The sequence below is a fragment of the Leiobunum rupestre genome, chromosome 1 (assembly GCF_980474605.1).
Source record: "Leiobunum rupestre chromosome 1, qqLeiRupe1.1.hap1, whole genome shotgun sequence".
Lineage (NCBI taxonomy): Eukaryota > Metazoa > Arthropoda > Arachnida > Opiliones > Sclerosomatidae > Leiobunum > Leiobunum rupestre.
This window is the reverse complement of record NC_143384.1, coordinates 80373873-80390603: the sequence shown is the minus strand read 5'-3', so window position 1 is coordinate 80390603 and position 16731 is coordinate 80373873. Positions and strand designations below refer to the sequence as shown.

The following is a 16731-nucleotide window of genomic DNA, read 5'->3' as shown; positions in this document are numbered from 1 at the left end:
TCGAAGCCTCCGTGGCGCAATGGTTAGCGCGTTCGGCTGTTAACCGAAAGTTTGATGGTTCGAAACCATCCGGTGGCGACGCTTCTCGTTTTACTCGCGTTCATTCCGTTTCATTATTATTTGTTAAGAATAGTGATATGTGAAACGTAGGAGAATTAAGAATAAATCGTTGAATAATACGTCTCCGCCAGAGTCGAAGCCTCCGTGGCGCAATGGTTAGCGCGTTTGGCTGTTAACCGAAAGGTTGATGGTTCGAGTCCATCCGGTGGCGACGCTTCTGGTTTTTCTCGCGTTCATTCCGTTTCATTATTATTTGTTAAGAATAGTGAGTTGTGAAACGTAGGAGAATTAAGAATAAATTGTTGAATAATACGTCTCCGCCAGAGTCGAAGCCTCCGTGGCGCAATGGTTAGCGCGTTCGGCTGTTAACCGAGCAGTTGATGGTTCGAATCCATCCAGTGGCGACGCTTCTCGTTTTACTCGCGTTCATTCCGTTTCATTATTATTTGTTAAGAATAGTGAGTTGTGAAACGTAGGAGAATTAAGAATAAGTCGTTGAATAATACGTCTCCGCCAGAGTCGAAGCCTCCGTGGCGCAATGGTTAGCGCGTTCGGCTGTTAACCGAAAGGTTGATGGTTAGAGTCCATCCGGTGGCGACGCTTCTGGTTTTACTCGCGTGCATTCTGTTTCATTATTATTTCTTAAGAATAGTGAGTTGTGAAACGTAGGAGAATTAAGAATAAATCTTTGAATAATACGTCTCCGCTAGAATCGAAGCCTCCGTGGCGCAATGGTTAGCGCGTTCGGCTGTTAACCGAAAGTTTGATGGTTCGAAACCATCCGGTGGCGACGCTTCTCGTTTTACTCGCGTTCATTCCGTTTCATTATTATTTGTTAAGAATAGTGATATGTGAAACGTAGGAGAATTAAGAATAAATCGTTGAATAATACGTCTCCGCCAGAGTCGAAGCCTCCACGGCGCAATGGTTAGCGCGTTTGGCTGTTAACCGAAAGGTTGATGGTTCGAGTCCATCCGGTGGCGACGCTTCTGGTTTTTCTCGCGTTCATTCCGTTTCATTATTATTTGTTAAGAATAGTGAGTTGTGAAACGTAGGAGAATTAAGAATAAATCGTTGAATAATACGTCTCCGCCAGAGTCGAAGCCTCCGTGGCGCAATGGTTAGCGCGTTCGGCTGTTAACCGAGCAGTTGATGGTTCGAATCCATCCAGTGGCGACGCTTCTCGTTTTACTCGCGTTCATTCCGTTTCATTATTATTTGTTAAGAATAGTGAGTTGTGAAACGTAGGAGAATTAAGAATAAATCGTTGAATAATACGTCTCCGCCAGAGTCGAAGCCTCCGTGGCGCAATGGTTAGCGCGTTCGGCTGTTAACCGAAAGGTTGATGGTTCGAGTCCATCCGGTGGCGACGCTTCTGGTTTTTCTCGCGTTCATTCCGTTTCATTATTATTTCTTAAGAATAGTGAGTTGTGAAACGTAGGAGAATTAAGAATAAATTGTTGAATAATACGTCTCCGCCAGAGTCGAAGCCTCCGTGGCGCAATGGTTAGCGCGTTCGGCTGTTAACCGAAAGGTTGATGGTTAGAGTCCATCCGGTGGCGACGCTTCTGGTTTTACTCGCGTTCATTCCGTTTCATTATTATTTCTTAAGAATAGTGAGTTGTGAAACGTAGGAGAATTTCGAATAATTTTTTGAATAATACGTCTCCGCCAGAATCGAAGCCTCCGTGGCGCAATGGTTAGCGCGTTCGGCTGTTAACCGAAAGGTTGATGGTTCGAGTCCATCCGGTGGCGACGCTTCTCGTTTTACTCGCGTTAATTCCGTTTCGTTATTATTTGTTAAGAATAGTGAGTTGTGAAACGTAGGAGAATTAAGAATAAATCGTTGAATAATACGTCTCCGCTAGAATCGAAGCCTCCGTGGCGCAATGGTTAGCGCGTTCGGCTGTTAACCGAAAGTTTGATGGTTCGAAACCATCCGGTGGCGACGCTTCTCGTTTTACTCGCGTTCATTCCGTTTCATTATTATTTGTTAAGAATAGTGATATGTGAAACGTAGGAGAATTAAGAATAAATCGTTGAATAATACGTCTCCGCCAGAGTCGAAGCCTCCGTGGCGCAATGGTTAGCGCGTTTGGCTGTTAACCGAAAGGTTGATGGTTCGAGTCCATCCGGTGGCGACGCTTCTGGTTTTTCTCGCGTTCATTCCGTTTCATTATTATTTGTTAAGAATAGTGAGTTGTGAAACGTAGGAGAATTAAGAATAAATTGTTGAATAATACGTCTCCGCCAGAGTCGAAGCCTCCGTGGCGCAATGGTTAGCGCGTTCGGCTGTTAACCGAGCAGTTGATGGTTCGAATCCATCCAGTGGCGACGCTTCTCGTTTTACTCGCGTTCATTCCGTTTCATTATTATTTGTTAAGAATAGTGAGTTGTGAAACGTAGGAGAATTAAGAATAAGTCGTTGAATAATACGTCTCCGCCAGAGTCGAAGCCTCCGTGGCGCAATGGTTAGCGCGTTCGGCTGTTAACCGAAAGGTTGATGGTTAGAGTCCATCCGGTGGCGACGCTTCTGGTTTTACTCGCGTGCATTCTGTTTCATTATTATTTCTTAAGAATAGTGAGTTGTGAAACGTAGGAGAATTAAGAATAAATCTTTGAATAATACGTCTCCGCTAGAATCGAAGCCTCCGTGGCGCAATGGTTAGCGCGTTCGGCTGTTAACCGAAAGTTTGATGGTTCGAAACCATCCGGTGGCGACGCTTCTCGTTTTACTCGCGTTCATTCCGTTTCATTATTATTTGTTAAGAATAGTGATATGTGAAACGTAGGAGAATTAAGAATAAATCGTTGAATAATACGTCTCCGCCAGAGTCGAAGCCTCCACGGCGCAATGGTTAGCGCGTTTGGCTGTTAACCGAAAGGTTGATGGTTCGAGTCCATCCGGTGGCGACGCTTCTGGTTTTTCTCGCGTTCATTCCGTTTCATTATTATTTGTTAAGAATAGTGAGTTGTGAAACGTAGGAGAATTAAGAATAAATCGTTGAATAATACGTCTCCGCCAGAGTCGAAGCCTCCGTGGCGCAATGGTTAGCGCGTTCGGCTGTTAACCGAGCAGTTGATGGTTCGAATCCATCCAGTGGCGACGCTTCTCGTTTTACTCGCGTTCATTCCGTTTCATTATTATTTGTTAAGAATAGTGAGTTGTGAAACGTAGGAGAATTAAGAATAAATCGTTGAATAATACGTCTCCGCCAGAGTCGAAGCCTCCGTGGCGCAATGGTTAGCGCGTTCGGCTGTTAACCGAAAGGTTGATGGTTAGAGTCCATCCGGTGGCGACGCTTCTGGTTTTACTCGCGTTCATTCTGTTTCATTATTATTTCTTAAGAATAGTGAGTTGTGAAACGTAGGAGAATTTCGAATAAATCTTTGAATAATACGTCTCCGCTAGAATCGAAGCCTCCGTGGCGCAATGGTTAGCGCGTTCGGCTGTTAACCGAAAGGTTGATGGTTCGAGTCCATCCGGTGGCGACGCTTCTGGTTTTACTCGCGTTCATTCCGTTTCATTATTATTTCTTAAGAATAGTGAGTTGTGAAACGTAGGAGAATTTCGAATAATTTTTTGAATAATACGTCTCCGCCAGAATCGAAGCCTCCGTGGCGCAATGGTTAGCGCGTTCGGCTGTTAACCGAAAGGTTGATGGTTCGAGTCCATCCGGTGGCGACGCTTCTCGTTTTACTCGCGTTCATTCCGTTTCATTATTATTTGTTAAGAATAGTGAGTTGTGAAACGTAGGAGAATTAAGAATAAATCGTTGAATAAAACGTCTCCGCTAGAGTCGAAGCCTCCGTGGCGCAATGGTTAGCGCGTTCGGCTGTTAACCGAAAGTTTGATGGTTCGAAACCATCCGGTGGCGACGCTTCTCGTTTTACTCGCGTTCATTCCGTTTCATTATTATTTGTTAAGAATAGTGAGTTGTGAAACGTAGGAGAATTAAGAATAAATCGTTGAATAAAACGTCTCCGCTAGAGTCGAAGCCTCCGTGGCGCAATGGTTAGCGCGTTCGGCTGTTAACCGAAAGTTTGATGGTTCGAAACCATCCGGTGGCGACGCTTCTCGTTTTACTCGCGTTCATTCCGTTTCATTATTATTTGTTAAGAATAGTGATATGTGAAACGTAGGAGAATTAAGAATAAATCGTTGAATAATACGTCTCCGCCAGAATCGAAGCCTCCGTGGCGCAATGGTTAGCGCGTTCGGCTGTTAACCGAAAGGTTGATGGTTCGAGTCCATCCGGTGGCGACGCTTCTCGATTTAATCGCGTTCATTCCGTTTCATTATTATTTGTTAAGAATAGTGAGTTGTGAAACGTAGGAGAATTAAGAATAAATCGTTGAATAATACGTCTCCGCAAGAATCGAAGCCTCCGTGGCGCAATGGTTAGCGCGTTCGGCTGATAACCGAAAGGTTGATGGTTCGAATCCATCCGGTGGCGACGCTTCTCGTTTTACTCGCGTTCATTCCGTTTCATTATTATTTGTTAAGAATAGTGAGTTGTGAAACGTAGGAGAATTAAGAATAAATCGTTGAATAATACGTCTCCGCCAGAGTCGAAGCCTCCGTGGCGCAATGGTTAGCGCGTTCGGCTGTTAACCGAAAGGTTGATGGTTAGAGTCCATCCGGTGGCGACGCTTCTGGTTTTACTCGCGTTCATTCCGTTTCATTATTATTTCTTAAGAATAGTGAGTTGTGAAACGTAGGAGAATTTCGAATAAATCTTTGAATAATACGTCTCCGCTAGAATCGAAGCCTCCGTGGCGCAATGGTTAGCGCGTTCGGCTGTTAACCGAAAGGTTGATGGTTCGAGTCCATCCGGTGGCGACGATTCTGGTTTTACTCGCGTTCATTCCGTTTCATTCTTATTTCTTAAGAATAGTGAGTTGTGAAACGTAGGAGAATTTCGAATAAATCTTTGAATAATACGTCTCCGCTAGAATCGAAGCCTCCGTGGCGCAATGGTTAGCGCGTTCGGCTGTTAACCGAAAGTTTGATGGTTCGAAACCATCCGGTGGCGACGCTTCTCGTTTTACTCGCGTTCATTCCGTTTCATTATTATTTGTTAAGAATAGTGAGTTGTTAAACGTAGGAGAATTAAGAATAAATCGTTGAATAATACGTCTCCGCCAGAGTCGAAGCCTCCGTGGCGCAATGGTTAGCGCGTTCGGCTGTTAACCGAGCAGTTGATGGTTCGAATCCATCCAGTGGCGACGCTTCTCGTTTTACTCGCGTTCATTCCGTTTCATTATTATTTGTTAAGAATAGTGAGTTGTGAAACGTAGGAGAATTAAGAATAAATCGTTGAATAATACGTCTCCGCCAGAGTCGAAGCCTCCGTGGCGCAATGGTTAGCGCGTTCGGCTGTTAACCGAAAGGTTGATGGTTAGAGTCCATCCCGTGGCGACGCTTCTGGTTTTACTCGCGTTCATTCTGTTTCATTATTATTTCTTAAGAATAGTGAGTTGTGAAACGTAGGAGAATTTCGAATAAATCTTTGAATAATACGTCTCCGCTAGAATCGAAGCCTCCGTGGCGCAATGGTTAGCGCGTTCGGCTGTTAACCGAAAGTTTGATGGTTCGAAACCATCCGGTGGCGACGCTTCTCGTTTTACTCGCGTTCATTCCGTTTCATTATTATTTGTTAAGAATAGTGAGTTGTGAAACGTAGGAGAATTAACAATAAATCGTTGAATAATACGTCTCCGCCAGAGTCGAAGCCTCCGTGGCGCAATGGTTAGCGCGTTCGGCTGTTAACCGAAAGGTTGATGGTTCGAGTCCATCCGGTGGCGACGCTTCTCGTTTTACTCGCGTTAATTCCGTTTCGATATTATTTGTTAAGAATAGTGAGTTGTGAAACGTAGGAGAATTAAGAATAAATCGTTGAATAATACGTCTCCGCTAGAATCGAAGCCTCCGTGGCGCAATGGTTAGCGCGTTCGGCTGTTAACCGAAAGTTTGATGGTTCGAAACCATCCGGTGGCGACGCTTCTCGTTTTACTCGCGTTCATTCCGTTTCATTATTATTTGTTAAGAATAGTGATATGTGAAACGTAGGAGAATTAAGAATAAATCGTTGAATAATACGTCTCCGCCAGAGTCAAAGCCTCCGTGGCGCAATGGTTAGCGCGTTTGTCTGTTAACCGAGCAGTTGATGGTTCGAATCCATCCAGTGGCGACGCTTCTCGTTTTACTCGCGTTCATTCCGTTTCATTATTATTTGTTAAGAATAGTGAGCTGTGAAACGTAGGAGAATTAAGAATAAATCGTTGAATAATACGTCTCCGCCAGAGTCGAAGCCTCCGTGGCGCAATGGGAAGCGCGTTCGGCTGTTAACCGAAAGGTTGATGGTTAGAGTCCATCCGGTGGCGACGCTTCTGGTTTTACTCGCGTTCATTCCGTTTCATTATTATTTCTTAAGAATAGTGAGTTGTGAAACGTAGGAGAACTTCGAATAATTTTTTGAATAATACGTCTCCGCCAGAATCGAAGCCTCCGTGGCGCAATGGTTAGCGCGTTTGGCTGTTAACCGAAAGGTTGATGGTTCGAGTCCATCCGGTGGCGACGCTTCTGGTTTTTCTCGCGTTCATTCCGTTTCATTATTATTTGTTAAGAATAGTGAGTTGTGAAACGTAGGAGAATTAAGAATAAATTGTTGAATAATACGTCTCCGCCAGAGTCGAAGCCTCCGTGGCGCAATGGTTAGCGCGTTCGGCTGTTAACCGAGCAGTTGATGGTTCGAATCCATCCAGTGGCGACGCTTCTCGTTTTACTCGCGTTCATTCCGTTTCATTATTATTTGTTAAGAATAGTGAGTTGTGAAACGTAGGAGAATTAAGAATAAATCGTTGAATAATACGTCTCCGCCAGAGTCGAAGCCTCCGTGGCGCAATGGTTAGCGCGTTCGGCTGTTAACCGAAAGGTTGATGGTTAGAGTCCATCCGGTGGCGACGCTTCTGGTTTTACTCGCGTGCATTCTGTTTCATTATTATTTCTTAAGAATAGTGAGTTGTGAAACGTAGGAGAATTTCGAATAAATCTTTGAATAATACGTCTCCGCTAGAATCGAAGCCTCCGTGGCGCAATGGTTAGCGCGTTCGGCTGTTAACCGAAAGTTTGATGGTTCGAAACCATCCGGTGGCGACGCTTCTCGTTTTACTCGCGTTCATTCCGTTTCATTATTATTTGTTAAGAATAGTGATATGTGAAACGTAGGAGAATTAAGAATAAATCGTTGAATAATACGTCTCCGCCAGAGTCGAAGCCTCCACGGCGCAATGGTTAGCGCGTTTGGCTGTTAACCGAAAGGTTGATGGTTCGAGTCCATCCGGTGGCGACGCTTCTGGTTTTTCTCGCGTTCATTCCGTTTCATTATTATTTGTTAAGAATAGTGAGTTGTGAAACGTAGGAGAATTAAGAATAAATCGTTGAATAATACGTCTCCGCCAGAGTCGAAGCCTCCGTGGCGCAATGGTTAGCGCGTTCGGCTGTTAACCGAGCAGTTGATGGTTCGAATCCATCCAGTGGCGACGCTTCTCGTTTTACTCGCGTTCATTCCGTTTCATTATTATTTGTTAAGAATAGTGAGTTGTGAAACGTAGGAGAATTAAGAATAAATCGTTGAATAATACGTCTCCGCCAGAGTCGAAGCCTCCGTGGCGCAATGGATATCGCGTTCGGCTGTTAACCGAAAGGTTGATGGTTAGAGTCCATCCGGTGGCGACGCTTCTGGTTTTACTCGCGTTCATTCCGTTTCATTATTATTTCTTAAGAATAGTGAGTTGTGAAAAGTAGGAGAATTTCGAATAATTTTTTGAATAATACGTCTCCGCCAGAATCGAAGCCTCCGTGGCGCAATGGTTAGCGCGCTCGGCTGTTAACCGAAAGGTTGATGGTTCGAGTCCATCCGGTGGCGACGCTTCTCGTTTTACTCGCGTTCATTCCGTTTCATTATTATTTGTTAAGAATAGTGAGTTGTGAAACGTAGGAGAATTAAGAATAAATCGTTGAATAAAACGTCTCCGCTAGAGTCGAAGCCTCCGTGGCGCAATGGTTAGCGCGTTCGGCTGTTAACCGAAAGTTTGATGGTTCGAAACCATCCGGTGGCGACGCTTCTCGTTTTACTCGCGTTCATTCCGTTTCATTATTATTTGTTAAGAATAGTGATATGTGAAACGTAGGAGAATTAAGAATAAATCGTTGAATAATACGTCTCCGCCAGAATCGAAGCCTCCGTGGCGCAATGGTTAGCGCGTTCGGCTGTTAACCGAAAGGTTGATGGTTCGAGTCCATCCGGTGGCGACGCTTCTCGATTTAATCGCGTTCATTCCGTTTCATTATTATTTGTTAAGAATAGTGAGTTGTGAAACGTAGGAGAATTAAGAATAAATCGTTGAATAATACGTCTCCGCAAGAATCGAAGCCTCCGTGGCGCAATGGTTAGCGCGTTCGGCTGATAACCGAAAGGTTGATGGTTCGAATCCATCCGGTGGCGACGCTTCTCGTTTTACTCGCGTTCATTCCGTTTCATTATTATTTGTTAAGAATAGTGAGTTGTGAAACGTAGGAGAATTAAGAATAAATCGTTGAATAATACGTCTCCGCCAGAGTCGAAGCCTCCGTGGCGCAATGGTTAGCGCGTTCGGCTGTTAACCGAAAGGTTGATGGTTAGAGTCCATCCGGTGGCGACGCTTCTGGTTTTACTCGCGTTCATTCCGTTTCATTATTATTTCTTAAGAATAGTGAGTTGTGAAACGTAGGAGAATTTCGAATAAATCTTTGAATAATACGTCTCCGCTAGAATCGAAGCCTCCGTGGCGCAATGGTTAGCGCGTTCGGCTGTTAACCGAAAGGTTGATGGTTCGAGTCCATCCGGTGGCGACGATTCTGGTTTTACTCGCGTTCATTCCGTTTCATTCTTATTTCTTAAGAATAGTGAGTTGTGAAACGTAGGAGAATTTCGAATAAATCTTTGAATAATACGTCTCCGCTAGAATCGAAGCCTCCGTGGCGCAATGGTTAGCGCGTTCGGCTGTTAACCGAAAGTTTGATGGTTCGAAACCATCCGGTGGCGACGCTTCTCGTTTTACTCGCGTTCATTCCGTTTCATTATTATTTGTTAAGAATAGTGAGTTGTTAAACGTAGGAGAATTAAGAATAAATCGTTGAATAATACGTCTCCGCCAGAGTCGAAGCCTCTGTGGCGCAATGGTTAGCGCGTTCGGCTGTTAACCGAAAGGTTGATGGTTCGAATCCATCCGGTGGCGACGCTTCTCGTTTTACTCGCGTTCATTCCGTTTCATTATTATTTGTTAAGAATAGTGAGTTGTGAAACGTAGGAGAATTAACAATAAATCGTTGAATAATACGTCTCCGCCAGAGTCGAAGCCTCCGTGGCGCAATGGTTAGCGCGTTCGGCTGTTAACCGAAAGGTTGATGGTTCGAGTCCATCCGGTGGCGACGCTTCTCGTTTTACTCGCGTTAATTCCGTTTCGTTATTATTTGTTAAGAATAGTGAGTTGTGAAACGTAGGAGAATTAAGAATAAATCGTTGAATAATACGTCTCCGCTAGAATCGAAGCCTCCGTGGCGCAATGGTTAGCGCGTTCGGCTGTTAACCGAAAGTTTGATGGTTCGAAACCATCCGGTGGCGACGCTTCTCGTTTTACTCGCGTTCATTCCGTTTCATTATTATTTGTTAAGAATAGTGATATGTGAAACGTAGGAGAATTAAGAATAAATCGTTGAATAATACGTCTCCGCCAGAGTCGAAGCCTCCGTGGCGCAATGGTTAGCGCGTTTGTCTGTTAACCGAGCAGTTGATGGTTCGAATCCATCCAGTGGCGACGCTTCTCGTTTTACTCGCGTTCATTCCGTTTCATTATTATTTGTTAAGAATAGTGAGCTGTGAAACGTAGGAGAATTAAGAATAAATCGTTGAATAATACGTCTCCGCCAGAGTCGAAGCCTCCGTGGCGCAATGGGAAGCGCGTTCGGCTGTTAACCGAAAGGTTGATGGTTAGAGTCCATCCGGTGGCGACGCTTCTGGTTTTACTCGCGTTCATTCCGTTTCATTATTATTTCTTAAGAATAGTGAGTTGTGAAACGTAGGAGAATTTCGAATAATTTTTTGAATAATACGTCTCCGCCAGAATCGAAGCCTCCGTGGCGCAATGGTTAGCGCGTTCGGCTGTTAACCGAAAGGTTGATGGTTCGAGTCCATCCGGTGGCGACGCTTCTCGTTTTACTCGCGTTCATTCCGTTTCATTATTATTTGTTAAGAATAGTGAGTTGTGAAACGTAGGAGAATTAAGAATAAATCGTTGAATAATACGTCTCCGCCAGAGTCGAAGCCTCCGTGGCGCAATGGTTAGCGCGTTCGGCTGTTAACCGAAAGGTTGATGGTTCGAGTCCATCCGGTGGCGACGCTTCTCGTTTTACTCGCGTTCATTCCGTTTCATTATTATTTGTTAAGAATAGTGATATGTGAAACGTAGGAGAATTAAGAATAAATCGTTCAATAATACGTCTCCGCTAGAATCGAAGCCTCCGTGGCGCAATGGTTAGCGCGTTCGGCTGTTAACCGAAAGGTTGATGGTTAGAGTCCATCCGGTGGCGACGCTGCTGGTTTTACTCGCGTTCATTCTGTTTCATTATTATTTCTTAAGAATAGTGATATGTGAAACGTAGGAGAATTAAGAATAAATCGTTGAATAATACGTCTCCGCCAGAGTCGAAGCCTCCGTGGCGCAATGGTTAGCGCGTTTGTCTGTTAACCGAGCAGTTGATGGTTCGAATCCATCCAGTGGCGACGCTTCTCGTTTTACTCGCGTTCATTCCGTTTCATTATTATTTGTTAAGAATAGTGAGCTGTGAAACGTAGGAGAATTAAGAATAAATCGTTGAATAATACGTCTCCGCCAGAGTCGAAGCCTCCGTGGCGCAATGGGAAGCGCGTTCGGCTGTTAACCGAAAGGTTGATGGTTAGAGTCCATCCGGTGGCGACGCTTCTGGTTTTACTCGCGTTCATTCCGTTTCATTATTATTTCTTAAGAATAGTGAGTTGTGAAACGTAGGAGAATTTCGAATAATTTTTTGAATAATACGTCTCCGCCAGAATCGAAGCCTCCGTGGCGCAATGGTTAGCGCGTTCGGCTGTTAACCGAAAGGTTGATGGTTCGAGTCCATCCGGTGGCGACGCTTCTCGTTTTACTCGCGTTCATTCCGTTTCATTATTATTTGTTAAGAATAGTGAGTTGTGAAACGTAGGAGAATTAAGAATAAATCGTTGAATAATACGTCTCCGCCAGAGTCGAAGCCTCCGTGGCGCAATGGTTAGCGCGTTCGGCTGTTAACCGAAAGGTTGATGGTTCGAGTCCATCCGGTGGCGACGCTTCTCGTTTTACTCGCGTTCATTCCGTTTCATTATTATTTGTTAAGAATAGTGATATGTGAAACGTAGGAGAATTAAGAATAAATCGTTCAATAATACGTCTCCGCTAGAATCGAAGCCTCCGTGGCGCAATGGTTAGCGCGTTCGGCTGTTAACCGAAAGGTTGATGGTTAGAGTCCATCCGGTGGCGACGCTGCTGGTTTTACTCGCGTTCATTCTGTTTCATTATTATTTCTTAAGAATAGTGAGTTGTGAAACGTAGGAGAATTTCGAATAAATCTTTGAATAATACGTCTCCGCTAGAATCGAAGCCTCCGTGGCGCAATGGTTAGCGCGTTCGGCTGTTAACCGAAAGGTTGATGGTTCGAGTCCATCCGGTGGCGACGCTTCTGGTTTTACTCGCGTTCATTCCGTTTCATTATTATTTCTTAAGAATAGTGAGTTGTGAAACGTAGGAGAATTTCGAATAATTTTTTGAATAATACGTCTCCGCCAGAATCGAAGCCTCCGTGGCGCAATGGTTAGCGCGTTCGGCTGTTAACCGAAAGGTTGATGGTTCGAGTCCATCCGGTGGCGACGCTTCTCGTTTTACTCGCGTTCATTCCGTTTCATTATTATTTGTTAAGAATAGTGAGTTGTGAAACGTAGGAGAATTAAGAATAAATCGTTGAATAATACGTCTCCGCCAGAGTCGAAGCCTCCGTGGCGCAATGGTTAGCGCGTTCGGCTGTTAACCGAAAGGTTGATGGTTCGAGTCCATCCGGTGGCGACGCTTCTCGTTTTACTCGCGTTCATTCCGTTTCATTATTATTTTTTAAGAATAGTGAGTTGTGAAACGTAGGAGAATTAAGAATAAATCTCTGAATAATACGTCTCCGCCAGAGTCGAAGCCTCCTTGGCGCAATGGTTAGCGCGTTCGGCTGTTAACCGAAAGGTTGATGGTTCGAATCCATCCGGTGGCGACGCTTCTCGTTTTACTCGCGTTCATTCCGTTTCATTATTATTTGTTAAGAATAGTGAGTTGTGAAACGTAGGAGAATTAACAATAAATCGTTGAATAATACGTCTCCGCCAGAGTCGAAGCCTCCGTGGCGCAATGGTTAGCGCGTTCGGCTGTTAACCGAAAGGTTGATGGTTCGAATCCATCCGGTGGCGACGCTTCTCGTTTTACTCGCGTTCATTCCGTTTCATTATTATTTGTTAAGAATAGTGAGTTGTGAAACGTAGGAGAATTAACAATAAATCGTTGAATAATACGTCTCCGCTAGAGTCGAAGCCTCCGTGGCGCAATGGTTAGCGCGTTCGGCTGTTACCGAAAGGTTGATGGTTCGAGTCCATCCGGTGGCGACGCTTCTCGTTTTACTCGCGTTCATTCCGTTTCATTATTATTTGTTAAGAATAGTGAGTTGTGAAACGTAGGAGAATTAAGAATAAATCGTTGAATAATACGTCTCCGCCAGAGTCGAAGCCTCCGTGGCGCAATGGTTAGCGCGTTCGGCTGTTAACCGAGAGGTTGATGGTACGAATCCATCCGGTGGCGACGCTTCTCGTTTTACTCGCGTTCATTCCGTTTCATTATTATTTGTTAAGAATAGTGAGTTGTGAAACGTAGGAGAATTAAGAATAAATCGTTGAATAATACGTCTCCGCCAGAGTCGAAGCCTCCGTGGCGCAATGGTTAGCGCGTTCGGCTGTTAACCGAAAGTTTGATGGTTCGAAACCATCGGGTGGCGACGCTTCTCGTTTTACTCGCGTTCATTCCGTTTCATTATTATTTGTTAAGAATAGTGAGTTGTGAAACGTAGGAGAATTAAGAATAAATCGTTGAATAATACGTCTCCGCCAGAGTCGAAGCCTCCGTTGCGCAATGGTTAGCGCGTTCGGCTGTTAACCGAATGGTTGATGGTTAGAATCCATCCGGTGGCGACGCTTCTCGTTTTAGTCGCGTTCATTCCGTTTCATTATTATTTGTTAAGAATAGTGAGTTGTGAAACGTAGGAGAATTAACAATAAATCGTTGAATAATACGTCTCCGCCAGAGTCGAAGCCTCCGTGGCGCAATGGTTAGCGCGTTTGGCTGTTAACCGAAAGGTTGATGGTTCGAGTCCATCCGGTGGCGACGCTTCTGGTTTTTCTCGCGTTCATTCCGTTTCATTATTATTTGTTAAGAATAGTGAGTTGTGAAACGTAGGAGAATTAAGAATAAATCTCTGAATAATACGTCTCCGCCAGAGTCGAAGCCTCCGTGGCGCAATGGTTAGCGCGTTCGGCTTTTAACCGAAAGGTTGATGGTTCGAATCCATCCGGTGGCGACGCTTCTCGTTTTACTCGCGTTCATTCCGTTTCATTATTATTTGTTAAGAATAGTGAGTTGTGAAACGTAGGAGAATTAACAATAAATCGTTGAATAATACGTCTCCGCCAGAGTCGAAGCCTCCATGGCACAATGGTTAGCGCGTTCGGCTGTTAACCGAAAGGTTGATGGTTCGAGTCCATCCGGTGGCGACGCTTCTGGTTTTACTCGCGTTCATTCCGTTTCATTATTATTTCTTAAGAATAGTGAGTTGTGAAACGTAGGAGAATTTCGAATAAATTTTTGAATAATACGTCTCCGCTAGAATCGAAGCCTCCGTGGCGCAATGGTTAGCGCGTATGGCTGTTAACCGAAAGGTTGATGGTTCGAGTCCATCCGGTGGCGACGCTTCTGGTTTTTCTCGCGTTCATTCCGTTTCATTATTATTTGTTAAGAATAGTGAGTTGTGAAACGTAGGATAATTTCGAATAAATTTTTGAATAATACGTCTCCGCTAGAATCGAAGCCTCCGTGGCGCATTGGTTAGCGCGTTCGGCTGTTAACCGAAAGGTTGATGGTTCGAGTCCATCCGGTGGCGACGCTTCTCGTTTTACTCGCGTTCATTCCGTTTCATTATTATTTGTTAAGAATAGTGAGTTGTGAAACGTAGGAGAATTAAGAATAAATCGTTGAATAATACGTCTCCGCCAGAGTCGAAGCCTCCGTGGCGCAATGGTTAGCGCGTTCGGCTGTTAACCGAAAGGTTGATGGTTAGAGTCCATCCGGTGGCGACGCTTCTGGTTTTACTCGCGTTCATTCCGTTTCATTATTATTTCTTAAGTATAGTGAGTTGTGAAACGTAGGAGAATTTCGAATAAATCTTTAAATAATACGTCTCCGCTAGCATCGAAGCCTCCGTGGCGCAATAGTTAGCGGGTTCGGCTGTTAACCGAAAGGTTGATGATTCGAGTCCATCCGGTGGCGACGCTTCTGGTTTTACTCGCGTTCATTCCGTTTCATTATTATTTGTTAAGAATAGTGAGCTGTGAAACGTAGGAGAATTTCGAATAATTTTTTGAATAATACGTCTCCGCCAGAATCGAAGCCTCCGTGGCGCAATGGTTAGCGCGTTTGGCTGTTAACCGAAAGGTTGATGGTTTGAGTCCATCCGGTGGCGACGCTTCTCGTTTTACTCGCGTTCATTCCGTTTCATTATTATTTGTTAAGAATAGTGAGTTGTGAAACGTAGGAGAATTTCGAATAATTTTTTGAATAATACGTCTCCGCCAGAATCGAAGCCTCCGTGGCGCAAAGGTTAGCGCGTTCGGCTGTTAACCGAAAGGTTGATGGTTCGAGTCCATCCGGTGGCGACGCTTCTCGTTTTACTCGCGTTCATTCCGTTTCATTATTATTTGTTAAGAATAGTGAGTTGGGAAACGTAGGAGAATTAAGAATAAATCGTTGAATAATACGTCTCCGCCAGAGTCGAAGCCTCCGTGGCGCAATGGTTAGCACGTTCGGCTGTTAACCGAAAGGTTGATGGTTCGAGTCAATCCGGTGGCGACGCTTCTGGTTTTACTCGCGTTCATTCCAATTCATTATTATTTGTTAAGAATAGTGAGTTGTGAAACGTAGGAGAATTTCGAATAAATTTTTGAAAAATACGTCTCCGCTAGAATCGAAGCCTCCGTGGCGCAATGGTTAGCGCGTTCGGCTGTTAAACGAAAGGTTGATGGTTCGAGTCCATCCGGTGGCGACGCTTCTCGTTTTACTCGCGTTCATTCCGTTTCATTATTATTTGTTAAGAATAGTGAGTTGTGAAACGTAGGAGAATTAAGAATAAATCGTTGAATAATACGTCTCCGCCAGAGTCGAAGCCTCCGTGGCGCAATGGTTAGCGCGTTCGGCTGTTAACCGAAAGGTTGATGGTTAGAGTCCATCCGGTGGCGACGCTTCTGGTTTTACTCGCGTTCATTCCGTTTCATTATTATTTCTTAAGAATAATGAGTTGTGAAACGTAGGAGAATTTCGAATAAATCTTTGAATAATACGTCTCCGCTAGAATCGAAGCCTCCGTGGCGAAATGGTTAGCGCGTTCGGCTGTTAACCGAAAGGTTGATGGTTCGAGTCCATCCGGTGGCGACGCTTCTGGTTTTACTCGCGTTCATTCCGTTTCATTATTATTTGTTAAGAATAGTGAGTTGTGAAACGTAGGAGACTTTCGAATAATTTTTTAAATAATACGTCTCCGCCAGAATCGAAGCCTCCGTGGCGCAATGGTTAGCGCGTTCGGCTGTTAAACGAAAGGTTGATGGTTCGTGTCCATCCGGTGGCGACGCTTCTCGTTTTACTCGCGTTCATTCCGTTTCATTATTATTTGTTAAGAATAGTGAGTTTTGAAACGTAGGAGAATTAAGAATAAATCGTTGAATAATACGTCTCCGCCAGAGTCGAAGCCTCCGTGGCGCAATGGTTAGCGCTTTCGGCTGTTAACCGAAAGGTTGATGGTTCGAGTCCATCCGGTGGCGACACTTATGGTTTTACTCGCGTTCATTCCGTTTCATTAATATTTGTTAAGAATAGTGAGTTGTGAAACGTAGGAGAATTTCGAATAAATTTTTAAATAATACGTCTCCGCCACAGTCGAAGCCTCCGTGGCGCAATGGTTAGCGCGTTCGGCTGTTAACCGAAAGGTTGATGGTTCGAGTCCATCCAGTGGCGACGCTTCTGGTTTTACTCGCGTTTATTCCGTTTCGTTATTATTTCTTAAGAATAGTGATTTGTGAAACGTAGGAGAATTTCGATTAAATTTTTGAATAATACGTCTCCGCTAGAATCGAAGCCTCCGTGGCGAAATGGTTAGCGCGTTCGGCTGTTAACCGAAAGGTTGATGGTTCGAGTCCATCCGGTGGCGACGCTTCTGGTTTTACTCGCGTTCATTCCGTTTCATTATTATTTGTTAAGAATAGT

General features: G+C 44.5%; 22 non-coding genes across 22 annotated transcripts; all 22 read left to right on the top strand.

Moving 5' to 3' along the window:
- The first annotated feature begins 1356 nt into the window (after nt 1-1356).
- On the top strand, nt 1357-1429 carry TRNAN-GUU (transfer RNA asparagine (anticodon GUU)). The gene has a single exon. It is a non-coding gene; the product is annotated as a tRNA-Asn (tRNA).
- Nucleotides 1430-1742: 313 nt separating this feature from the next.
- Nucleotides 1743-1815, top strand: TRNAN-GUU (transfer RNA asparagine (anticodon GUU)). The gene has a single exon. It is a non-coding gene; the product is annotated as a tRNA-Asn (tRNA).
- Nucleotides 1816-3479: 1664 nt separating this feature from the next.
- Nucleotides 3480-3552, top strand: TRNAN-GUU (transfer RNA asparagine (anticodon GUU)). The gene has a single exon. It is a non-coding gene; the product is annotated as a tRNA-Asn (tRNA).
- Nucleotides 3553-3672: 120 nt separating this feature from the next.
- On the top strand, nt 3673-3745 carry TRNAN-GUU (transfer RNA asparagine (anticodon GUU)). The gene has a single exon. It is a non-coding gene; the product is annotated as a tRNA-Asn (tRNA).
- Nucleotides 3746-4251: 506 nt separating this feature from the next.
- Nucleotides 4252-4324, top strand: TRNAN-GUU (transfer RNA asparagine (anticodon GUU)). The gene has a single exon. It is a non-coding gene; the product is annotated as a tRNA-Asn (tRNA).
- A 120-nt stretch (nt 4325-4444) lies between these two features.
- Nucleotides 4445-4517, top strand: TRNAI-GAU (transfer RNA isoleucine (anticodon GAU)). The gene has a single exon. It is a non-coding gene; the product is annotated as a tRNA-Ile (tRNA).
- Nucleotides 4518-4830: 313 nt separating this feature from the next.
- Nucleotides 4831-4903, top strand: TRNAN-GUU (transfer RNA asparagine (anticodon GUU)). Its single transcript has one exon. It is a non-coding gene; the product is annotated as a tRNA-Asn (tRNA).
- Nucleotides 4904-5795: 892 nt separating this feature from the next.
- TRNAN-GUU (transfer RNA asparagine (anticodon GUU)) lies at nt 5796-5868 on the top strand. The gene has a single exon. It is a non-coding gene; the product is annotated as a tRNA-Asn (tRNA).
- A 2436-nt stretch (nt 5869-8304) lies between these two features.
- Nucleotides 8305-8377, top strand: TRNAN-GUU (transfer RNA asparagine (anticodon GUU)). Its single transcript has one exon. It is a non-coding gene; the product is annotated as a tRNA-Asn (tRNA).
- Nucleotides 8378-8497: 120 nt separating this feature from the next.
- On the top strand, nt 8498-8570 carry TRNAI-GAU (transfer RNA isoleucine (anticodon GAU)). Its single transcript has one exon. It is a non-coding gene; the product is annotated as a tRNA-Ile (tRNA).
- A 313-nt stretch (nt 8571-8883) lies between these two features.
- On the top strand, nt 8884-8956 carry TRNAN-GUU (transfer RNA asparagine (anticodon GUU)). The gene has a single exon. It is a non-coding gene; the product is annotated as a tRNA-Asn (tRNA).
- A 313-nt stretch (nt 8957-9269) lies between these two features.
- Nucleotides 9270-9342, top strand: TRNAN-GUU (transfer RNA asparagine (anticodon GUU)). Its single transcript has one exon. It is a non-coding gene; the product is annotated as a tRNA-Asn (tRNA).
- A 120-nt stretch (nt 9343-9462) lies between these two features.
- On the top strand, nt 9463-9535 carry TRNAN-GUU (transfer RNA asparagine (anticodon GUU)). The gene has a single exon. It is a non-coding gene; the product is annotated as a tRNA-Asn (tRNA).
- Nucleotides 9536-10234: 699 nt separating this feature from the next.
- On the top strand, nt 10235-10307 carry TRNAN-GUU (transfer RNA asparagine (anticodon GUU)). The gene has a single exon. It is a non-coding gene; the product is annotated as a tRNA-Asn (tRNA).
- Nucleotides 10308-10427: 120 nt separating this feature from the next.
- TRNAN-GUU (transfer RNA asparagine (anticodon GUU)) lies at nt 10428-10500 on the top strand. The gene has a single exon. It is a non-coding gene; the product is annotated as a tRNA-Asn (tRNA).
- Nucleotides 10501-11199: 699 nt separating this feature from the next.
- On the top strand, nt 11200-11272 carry TRNAN-GUU (transfer RNA asparagine (anticodon GUU)). The gene has a single exon. It is a non-coding gene; the product is annotated as a tRNA-Asn (tRNA).
- Nucleotides 11273-11392: 120 nt separating this feature from the next.
- On the top strand, nt 11393-11465 carry TRNAN-GUU (transfer RNA asparagine (anticodon GUU)). Its single transcript has one exon. It is a non-coding gene; the product is annotated as a tRNA-Asn (tRNA).
- A 313-nt stretch (nt 11466-11778) lies between these two features.
- TRNAN-GUU (transfer RNA asparagine (anticodon GUU)) lies at nt 11779-11851 on the top strand. Its single transcript has one exon. It is a non-coding gene; the product is annotated as a tRNA-Asn (tRNA).
- Nucleotides 11852-11971: 120 nt separating this feature from the next.
- On the top strand, nt 11972-12044 carry TRNAN-GUU (transfer RNA asparagine (anticodon GUU)). Its single transcript has one exon. It is a non-coding gene; the product is annotated as a tRNA-Asn (tRNA).
- Nucleotides 12045-12164: 120 nt separating this feature from the next.
- Nucleotides 12165-12237, top strand: TRNAN-GUU (transfer RNA asparagine (anticodon GUU)). The gene has a single exon. It is a non-coding gene; the product is annotated as a tRNA-Asn (tRNA).
- Nucleotides 12238-12550: 313 nt separating this feature from the next.
- Nucleotides 12551-12623, top strand: TRNAN-GUU (transfer RNA asparagine (anticodon GUU)). The gene has a single exon. It is a non-coding gene; the product is annotated as a tRNA-Asn (tRNA).
- A 3593-nt stretch (nt 12624-16216) lies between these two features.
- Nucleotides 16217-16289, top strand: TRNAN-GUU (transfer RNA asparagine (anticodon GUU)). Its single transcript has one exon. It is a non-coding gene; the product is annotated as a tRNA-Asn (tRNA).
- The last annotated feature ends 442 nt before the right edge of the window (nt 16290-16731 follow it).